Below are 11,194 nucleotides of genomic sequence, written 5' to 3'. Positions count from 1 at the left end.
TCATTATTGGAGCACATTTGCGGGTGAGGAGGGAGGCGAAACGGAGGCGGGGACTGGATGAGGAAGAGAGGAAGGGAAAGGGAAGGGGAGAGGGAACTAGCTTATTTAGGATAAGGATTAAATTTCGGTTTAGGATCGCAGCACATTCTGTGCTTTTTGGGCTAGTGTTAGGGTTAAAATCAGAGCACATTTATGGTTAGGGTTTGGGTTAGAATTGGAGCACATTTAGATTCACATTTAGGGGTATGGTTAGGCTTAGAATCTGAGTGCCTATAGGGTTAGAATCAGAGTGGATTTAGGGTTTGGATTTTTGTTGTGCTTAAGGTTAGAGTTCTTTTAGAGTTAGAGTTAAGGTTAGAATCTGACAGCTCATTTATCTGTAGGGTTATACCTGATACCATCGGAATACATTTATGGTTAGCATTAGTATTGGAGTGCATTTCTTGGTAGGGTTTAGAATTGTAGCGCATTTACGGTTACAGTTAGGGTTAGTGGTAGAATCGTAGATCACTTAGGGTTAAGGTCAAAATTCGATTTGAAGTCAGAGCATATTTTGTCTTTTTAGGTTTGGAATTAGGCTTAAAATCCGATCACATGTAGGGTTAGAGTTAGGGTTAGAATTGGAGGACATTTAGAATCACAGTCTCGGAGATCATTGAGGGTTAGCTTAAGGTATATTGTAAGAATATTAGAAGCAAATTCAAGATCTGATAGAATGGGAGTGCATTTAGGGTTAGAGTTAGTGTTAGAACTGGAGAGCTCATTTGGGGTTAGCGTTAGACTTGAGAGTATTGGAGATCATTTAGTGTTAACATTAGCATCGCAGAATATTCAGTGTTACGGTGAAAGTTTTAGCGCGTTCAGCGTTACATTATGATTAGGCTTAGAGTCACAATCAGTAAATTTAGGGTTAGGGACAGTTTTAGGCTTAGAATCGGAAAATTGAAGTGCTTTAGGGCCAAGTTAGGATTGGGGTTGGAATAGGAGCACATTTATATTTATGGTCAGAAACGGAGAATTGGAGTGGGATCACATTTAGTGTTAGAATCGTATTCAGTATTAGAATCACATTTAGTGTTAAGTTTCACTGTCTTGTTAGGGTTATATTCAGAGTAAAATTTGTGTTAAAATTGGAGAAATTTATGGTTGGAATGGGAGAATGATAGGGCGTATTTAGAATTGTGTTGCCTTTAGGGTTTTAAAATCTCACCATATTCAGGATTTGAGTTTGTGTTAGAATTGGAAAGTCGAGTCCTATCACATTTAGTATTATAATGACACTGAGGGTTAGATTTTGCATAACGTTTCGAATCAGAGGCCATTTAGAGCTAGGGTTAGGCCTGATATAATTAGAGCTCATTTATAGTTACTGTTAGAAATCAGATCACACTGTTGGAATCAGACAGCATTTAGGTTAGGCTTATAGTTATCGTTAAGGTTAGAGATCATTTAGAGGTAGAGTTGGTGTGAGAGTATGAGAGGGAATTTAGAGTTAAGTTTAGACCAAATAGAATCAGAATTTATTTATGCTTAATATTAGAATTGTAACACATTTCGCTTTAGGGTTTGGAATTGTAGTGCATTTCTGGTTATGGTTAGGGTTAGTTGTATAATCAAAGCTCTTTTAGGGTAAGGGTTGAGGTTCGTTTTGGAATCAGAGGACATTAATGCTTTTAGGTTTAGTGTTAAGTTTAAAGTCAAAGAGCTTTTAGGGTTAGGGTTATGCTTAGAATTGGAGCACATTTAGAACTGGAGTTTCAGAGCTCATTTAGCGGTAGGGATAGAGTTACAATCTGTGCCCATATACGGTTACAATCAGAGAGGATTTAGGGTCTGAGTTATTGTTATGTTTATGGATAGAGCTTATTTAGGATTAGGCTGCGAGTCTGAGAGTGCATTTAGCATTAGTGTTAGACCTAATAGAATCAGAGCTCATTTATTGTTAGCATTAGAATTGTAGCACATTTGTATTTTGGATTTGGAATTGTAGTGCATTTACATTTAGTAATAGGGTTAGGGCAACAGTTGAGGGGCGGTTTAGAATGAGAGCACAATAATGCTTTTAGGTTTAGTACTATGGTTAAAATCAGAGAGTTTTTAGGGTAGTGGTTAAGGTTAGAATCGAATGGGAGTTTCAAAGCTCATTTACGTTTACGAAAATGTTTAATGTCAGGATTAGGACTAGAATCAGGATCAGGATGGGATGGAATTGGAGTGCATTCAGAATTATTGTTGCATTTAGCGTTAGTGTTAGGACTAAAAGCACAGTGCATTAGGCTTTGCTTTATGTTAAAGTTATAATATGGGTCAGAGTCAGTATTAGATTCAGTAATAGAGTTAAGTTAGAATTAGAGCGAACTGAAGGTTCTAATCGTAGTATATTTTCTGTTATTGTTTGACATGATAGAATAGGAGTTCATTTCACGTTAGCATGAGAAATGGACAGCATTTCTACTTGTGGTGTAAATTTGTACCGCATTTTGGGTTAGGGTTAGGGTTAGGTTTGGGGTTATCATTGCTTCCCATTTAGTGCTATAGTTGGAATTGGAGCGTATTTAGATTTAGCATTAGGGTTAGGGTTAGAAATGGAGCACATTTAAGGTTAAAATTAGAGGGCATCTAGTTTTACAGTCAGGCTTAAGGTTAGAGCTCATTTAAAGTTAGACTTACAGTTAGAATTGGCAAGCAAATTTGGAGTTCGTGTTAGACTTGTTAGTATTGGAGATCATTTATGTTTAGTGTTAGAGTCACAGCACCTTTAGAGTTATCTTAAAATCTTAGTGTTTTCAGGGCTGGGTTACGATTAGGGTTGGCGTTAGAACCTGAGTGCAATTAGGGCAAGGGTGAGTTTTAGATTTATAATCAGAATATCGGGGAGCCTTTCCTATATCATATTCTCATTTTAAATTCAAATTCTAAATTCCTATTAGAAATTCCATATTCCTATTCCAAACGTAAATTCCAAATGCCAATTCCAAATTCAAATTCAAAATTCCCATTCCAAATTCTAACTCCAAATTCCAAATGTAAATCCCCCATCCAAAATCTATCTTCTAGTTTTGTATTCTAACTGCAATTCCAAATTCTTATAACAAATTCAAGTTTCAAATTCCTGTTCTAAATTCGTGTTCCAAATTCCAATCCCATACTCTAAATTCAAATCAAATTTGAAATTCAAATTCCATTTCCAAATTCCTATTCCATATTCTAAATCCAAATTTCAATTCTATATTCCAGTTTCAAATTCCACTTTCCAGTTCCATACTCAAATTCTCTTTTGAAATTTCAATTCCAAATTCCATCTCCAAGTTCTAGTTCCACGTTCCAAATTCCAAGTCTGTGTTCCAATTCAAAATTCCCATTCCAAATACGAATTCCAAATCCAAATTCCATTCTAAATTCTACTTCTAAATTGAAATTTCAAATTCCTACTCATAATTCATGTTCAAACTTCAAATTGCTTACTCAAATTTCAATTCCAAATTGATATTCAAATTCCAATTTAAAATTCCTATTCTGTACTCTAATTATAAATTCCAATTCTAAATTCCATATTGAAATTTCCAATTTTAATTCTAAATTCCAGTTTCATATTGCAAATTCCTATTCCAATTTCCTACTGCAAATTTCAAATTCCACTTATAAATTCCACTCCCAAATTCAAAGTATAAGTTACGATGACAATTGAAATGCCAAAGACAATAGAAATGCCAATTCTAAATTCCAGTTCTATGTTCCTATTCCAAATTCCAATTGGACATTCCCTTCCACATTGCAATTCCAAATTCCAATTCCCAATCATTATTCTAAATTCCAATTCCAAATTCCACATTCCAACTTCATACTCAAATTCTACTTACCAATTCCAATTACAAATATCCATTCAAAATTCTTATATCAAATTTCACATCTAAAATATAATTCTAAGTTGAAAATTCACATTTTAAATTCCAATTCCAATTTCTGAGTCCAACTTCCACCTCCAAATTCCATTTCAAAATTCAGATTCCAAATTCCACTTTCAAAGTCCGATTCCAAATTTCCATACCAAATTACACATTCCAGTTCCATACTTAAATTCTAATACAAAATTCCAATTCCAAATTTCAACTCCAAAATCCAATTCCAAATTCCAATTCCATACGCAAATTTCAATTCCACATTCCAATTCCACTTCCATTTCACTTTCCAATTCTTAGTCTCAATTACAATGCCAAGCTGGAATTCCAAAGATAACAGCAATTTCCAATTCGAAATTCCAATTTGAAATTTCTATTCCAAACTCCAATTACGAAATTGAATTCTGAATTCTAAATTCCATTTCAATACTAAAATTCAATTTATAAATTTCAATTCTACCTTTCAATTCCATACGCAAGTTCCACTTAAAAATTATTATAAAAATTCAAATTATAAATTCCAATTCAAACTTTCATTTCTAAATTCCAGACAGAAGTCCCCATTACATATACCAATGTCAAATTCCATTTCAAAATTCCAATTCCATGGTCCTATTCCAAATTTTAATTCCAAATTCCAATTCCATTCAAAAATTTTAATTCCAACTACAAATTCAAATGCCAGTTGCAAATTTCACATTTCAAATTATTGAAATTTCAGCATTGAATTGGAAATTGGTATTTGGAATAGGAATCTTGAATTGGAATTTGAAATATGGAACTTGAATTTATAAGTAGAATTTTGAATTGGAATCTGAAATTGGATTGTGCAACTGGAATTTAGAATTGGAATTTAGAATAAGAATACAAAATAAAAATTTGGAAGTTGAATTTGAATTTTCATTTAGAATTGAAATTTCAGGATTAATTGGAACATGAATTTAAAGTAGGAATTTAAAATGATCATTTGGAAGTAGAATTTAGAATTGGCATTAAAATTTAAGTATAGAATTGGAATGTGGAATTTTTATAGGAATTTCGAATAGGAATTTGAAATTGAAATTTAGAAGTGGAATTTGATATTGGAATTTAAAATTTGGGATTGGAATGTACACCTGAATTTTGTATTTGGAATATGGTATAAGAATTTATAATTGAAATTTGGAATTGTCGTTTGGATTTGAAATGTAAGTGTGGAGTAGGAATATACAATTTAGAAATGGAATTTGTAACTGCAATTTGTAATAGGAATGCCATAGTTATATTTAGAATTCGGACATCCTATTGTCTTTGAAATATCAATTTTTGATTGTAATTTTCATTTGGAATTTGGAAATTGGAATATGCAACTGGAATTTAGTAGTTGAATTTGGAATGGGAATTGAGAACTGGAATTTAGAAGTGGAATTTGGAAGGGGGATATGGAGTTTCTAATTTGAATCTAAAATTTGGATTTCGAATTCGGAATTGGATTTTAGAATTGAAATTTGGTAGAGGAATATCTAATTGAAATTTTGAATTCGAATTTGGATTTATAATTTTAGTATTGATTTGGAATGTGGAATTTGGAATTGGGATTTAGAATGGCAACTTGGAATTAGAATTTTGAATTGGTATTTGAGTAGGGAATAGGAATGTGGAATTTGGAATAAGAATTTAGAATTGGAATTCAGAATTAGAATTTGAAATTGGAACATGGAATTGGAATTTAGAACTGGAATCTGGATTTAGAATTTGAGTATGGAACTGGAATGCAGAATTTGGTAATGGAATTTTGTAGTGGAATTTGTAATTAGAATATGTAACAGGAATTTGGGAAGTGCAATTTTAATTTCAGTTTGGAATAGAAATTTGAGTATGGAATTGCAACTTGGAACATGAATTTAGAGCAGGAATTTGAATTTAGAAACTGGAAGGAAAATTTAGAATTGGAATTTAGAATTACGCTATGAAACAGAAATTTTAAAGTGGAATTTCAATTCGAATTTGGAAGAGAAATTTGGAAGTGAAATTTGAATTTGGAATGGAAATTTTAGTATGAAGTTGCAATTTGGAGCTTGAATTTGGCATAGGAATTGCAAATTATAACTTGGAATTGGAATATGGATTTGAAACTTTAGTATGGAATTGAAATGTGCAATTTGTAATAGCACTTTAAAATTGAAATTTGGAATTGGAGTTTGAAATTTGAATTTGGAATATGGAACTGGAATTTGGAGGTGGGATGTGTAAGGGTAATTTAATATAGGATTCGGAATTTTGATTTGCAATTTTGAATTGAAATTACCTTTTGTCATTTTGAATTCCAAATTGTTCTTGTAATTTCGGGTTGGAAATCAGAACGTCAATGTGGAATTTAGAGTTGGAATTTGATATTGGAATTAAGAATTTTAATAAAAATTTGTAATTCGGATTTAGAATTTGAAGTAGGAATTTGGAAGTGGAAACTGGAATTGGAATTTCGTAGAATTTGGAACTGATTTTCCTCAGTGAAAGTTGTAGTTGAAATTTGGAACTGGAATTGGGAAGGTGGATTTGAAATTTAGAATTGCATTTTGGATTTGTAATTTGGCGTAGGAATTACAAATTTAAATTAGGGAATGCAATTTCGATTTGAAATGTTAAAATGGAATTGGAATGAAGAATTAGGAATTTGAATTGATCAGTAAATACGAAAGTGGAATTTTCTTTTGCCATTTGGAATTCCACACTGGAATTTGTTATAGGAATTTCAAATTGAAATTTTGAATTGCAATTTGTATTTGGAATTTGATTATGGAATAATAATGTGAAATTTGTAAAAGAAATTTAGAAATGACATTTGAAATTAGAATATGGAATACAAATTTGAAAGTGGAATTTGATTTTGGGTCTGGTAATTAGGACTGGATTTTGGATTTCGAATTCATTAGAAGAATTCCAAATTGAAAATTGAAATTGGAATTTCTATTTGGAATGTGATTACTCATTTTGAATGCGGAATTTGGAATTGGAATTTAGAATCAGAATTTGGAATTAGAATAAGGTATTGGAATGTGGAAATGAAATTTGAATTTGAACTTGGAATTGAAATTTGAACATGGAATTTGATTTTGGAATATGAATTTAAGTAGGAATTTGAAATTAGATTTGGGAATTAGAAGTTAGTACTGGTTTTTGGAATTGGAATTTTAGGATGGAATTCAAAGGTTCAATTTGGAATAGGAGTTTAGAATTGCAATTTGGAATTAGAAAATGGAATAGGAAGTTGGAACTGGAGTCTGAATTTGGAATTGAAATTTGAGTATGGAATTGGAATTTGAAACGTGCATTTAGAATTAAAATTTGAAATTGGAATTGGAAGTTTAGTGTAGAATTGGAATGTGGAATTTACGATTGAAACATAGAGTTGGAACTTGGAATTAGAATATGGAATAGTAATTTCAAAGTGGAATTTTAATTTGAAATTTTGAAATGGAATTTGGAAGTGAAATGTCGAAATGGAAGTTGGAATTTGTATATGGAATTGGAATTTGAAACAGGAAGTAAAAACTGGAAGGTTGAATTGATACATGAATTTAGAATTTCAACTTGTAATTGTAATCCTCAACTGGAATTTGAATATAGAATTTAAATGTGTATTTGGATCTTATAACTGGAATTTGAATGTTGAATTGGAATTTACAATTTGGAACAGGAATTGGATTTTGGAATAGGAACATGGATTATGAATTTCGAATTGGAATTTGGAATTAGAATTTGGAAGTAAAACTTAAAAATTGAAATTCAGAATTGGAATTTGAATAAGGAATTGCAATGGGGAATTTTGAATATGAATTTAGAATTCAAATTTGAAATAGGAATTTGGAATTGGAATTTGGAACTAGAATTTGGATTTGGAATTAGGAAGTGGAATTTGCGATTGGAATTTAGAATAAGAATTTGTAATTGAAATTTCGAATTGGAGTTGGTAGTCATCTTTCGAATTCCAATTTGTCATTGTAATTCATACATGGAATTTAGACGTGTAATTTGGAACTGGAATTTGAAATTTGGGATAGGCATTTGGAATTGGATTATGGAATTGGAATTTGAAATGACAATTTCGAAGTAGAATTTAGAACTGGAATTTGGAATTGGAATGTGATTACACAAGTGGAATGTGGAATTTGAGATAGGAATTTAGAGTTGGTATTGGAATCTGTAACTGAAATTAGAAGGAAAAATTTGTACCTGGAAAATTGGAGTGTAGAATTGAAATTTGGAATTGCAACTTGTCATTGTACTTTATACTTAGAATTTGGATGAGGATTTTGCAATTGGAATTTGAAATCTGGAGAAGAATTTGGATTTGGATTATGAAACTGGAATTTGGAATTGGAAGTTGGATTTGGAATTTCGGACTTCAATTTAAAATTGGGATTTGAAATTTACAATAGGATTTTGAAATTGAAACTTAGGAAAGGAATTTCTAATTGAAATTTGAAATTAGAATATGGATTGAATATGGAATTGGAATGTGGAATTTGGAACTGGAATTTAGAATTCGGATTTGGAATTAGAATATGGAATAGAAGTTTGGAATTGGAATTTCAATTTCATTTTGGAATTGGAATTTGAGTGTGGAATTGGAATTTGAGACGAATTGAAAATAAGAGTTTTAAACTAAAAGTTGGAATTACATTTTGTAACTGGTATTTTGAATTGGAAGGTTAGTATGTAATTAGAATGTGGAATTTGAAATTGGATTTTAGAATTGTAATTTGAAACTAGGAGTTGGATTTGGAATTGGAAATTAAAAATTGGATTTGGATTTTAGAATTGGATTTTGAAATTGAAATTTGGAATGGAAATTTTGAATCGAAATTTGAAATTGGAATTTGGATTTAGATTTGGAGTATGGAATTGTAATGTGGAATTTAGAACTGGAATTCAGAATTGAAATTTAGAATTAGAATATGGAATAGGAATTTGGAACTGGAATTTGAATTTCATTTTTGACTTGCGATTTTAGTATGGAATTGAAATTTTCAACATGAATTTAGAGTAAGAATTTGAAATTACAATCTGGAAGTAGAATTTTGTATTGGAATTTGGATTTAGAATTTGAGTATGGAATTGGAATGTAGAATTTGTTATAGAAATTTAGAATTGAAATTTGGAATTAGAATTTCGAATAGGAAGTTGGAAGTTGGAAGTGGCAGTTGGATGTGGAATTTGGAATTGAAATTTAGAATTGTAATTGGAATTTAGAATATGGCATAGGAATGTGGAAGTGGAATTTTAATTTGAACTAGGAATTGAAATTTCAGTATGGAATTGGAATTTGGAATATGAATTTAGCATAGGAATTTGAAATTAGAATTTGGAACTAGTACATTGAATTTGAATTTTAGTATGGAATTGAAATGTGGAATTTGGAATTGGATTTTAGAATTGCAATTTAGAATTAAGATATTCAGTAGGAATTTGGAACTGGAGTTTGAACTTGGAAATGAAATTTGAGTATGGAATCAAAGTTTCGAACGTAATTTTAGACTAGGAATTTAAAATTAGAATTTTTAATTAGAATTTCAAATTGGAATTTTTGTATGAAATTAGAATTGGGAGTCAGAATTTGGAATTAGACTCTGGAATAGGAATTTGTAGATGGAATTTGAATTGGAGTTTGGAACTGAAATTTGGAATTGGTATGTGGAATTTGAATTTGAAACGGGAATTTGGAACTGGAAGTTTGAATTGGAATTGGAGTTTTGCATTTGAATTTATGAACAAAATTTGCAATTGGAATTTGGATACGGAATTGGAATGTGTAATTACAATTTATAATTGGAATTTGAGTATTCAATTAGAAGGAGAACTTGCCCTCCACTTTTGAAGGGGCCTGAAAAAAGACGACCTCAAATGCAGACAATTTTCACAAGAACCCTGGCGAGGTCTGCACGAAGAATAGTTCCCTCCCTACCTGCGACCATTAGGTACCTAAGACCAGTTGCATATTTCTTTGGTAGCTTTAGTTTCGTTTTACCTAGTTGCCCTCTATTCGCATTATGGTCGCTATCTTGATCCCCCTTGCATCCTCCTCTTCTTGCGTGTTTGTGATTGCCCTGAAGTGGTTGTCCTTTTCTGGAAAACTCCAACCAGAGGGGAAAAAACACTACCCACTCCCATTGCCCCACTTTCTCTATGAGGCAGACTAGGTCTCAAAGAATTCGACCTTCTGCTTAGTGCCCTTACTTCAGAAAACAGTTGGGAAACGTCCCAAACCACTTAGATTTGAAGAGCTGTCAGGGCCCTGTCTTTTCACATGCAACCTGAACCTCCACAAACATAACTCTTATTCTCTACTATTTAACAAATAACTGCTCTGGTTCCCTCCAGGAAACCTTGACACAGTCCTGTGTTTCTACACATTCTGGGTTTGTCCTAGGGGGCTTTACTTATCTTAATAAGGGCGCCACTTAGGCTGACTATTGATTACAATTAACCATCACTTTGATAAACAAAATTAGGTTGTCCATGTTTATTTTCCCTCCATCTGCACGGTCCACTCTAGCAGCAGAGGTTACTACCTGTCCCTGGTTAAGAAAGGAAGAGTTATGAGGGCTTTTCTTCCCATGCTCTGACGAAGACTGAGGTATTCTCTGTCTTCTTTGGTCTACAGACCGCACCTTCCACATGCCTTTGACACAAAAGACGGAATGATAATAATTTCAGATAATATGAACCAAAATAAGGGTCAAAGGGTGAATCAATGAACGAGAAGAAAGGGCTCCACCTAACAAACATCCAGTTTGCTCTCTGAGAAAACCCAGGGAATGCCTCTTCCTGTGTCAACAACTTCAAAGCCAGGTGGAGCTAATAAGAGCATTTTCCTCTGTTTATGGCCAATCAGGACGAGGAGTTTTAACCCAAGTCAGTATTCTGAAGAATGGGACTCTTCTCGCCTTAATATTTTATGTATATATACCATATTATGTCATGTTAATGGTAAAGGAGTCACAGATATCCTGCTTTGTAATTTCAGTGGATACGTTGTCAACTCTCTTACCTTACTGTATTTAAAACCTATTCGATTAACAAAACTCCTTTCTCATAATATGGGTAAACATAGATGGATCATGAATTTGTGTAGTACAGTCATCCTAAGTTGGAACTATTCCAAAACGTACTTAAGTTTTCTCATTCTTTTTATCAGACAGTCAGAATTCGAATGTGGCTCCATGTACATACTATGTTCACAAACTTAAAGAGAATAAACCATAGCAATTCATATGCCACCTACCCTGTTTTCCCCTTTTAACCAAACTTTCAGG

The sequence above is a fragment of the Notamacropus eugenii genome, assembly GCF_028372415.1.
Source record: "Notamacropus eugenii isolate mMacEug1 chromosome Y unlocalized genomic scaffold, mMacEug1.pri_v2 SUPER_Y_unloc_2, whole genome shotgun sequence".
Classification (NCBI taxonomy): domain Eukaryota; kingdom Metazoa; phylum Chordata; class Mammalia; order Diprotodontia; family Macropodidae; genus Notamacropus; species Notamacropus eugenii.
The sequence above is the reverse complement of the archived record's forward strand: the minus strand, read 5'-3'. Positions refer to the sequence as shown.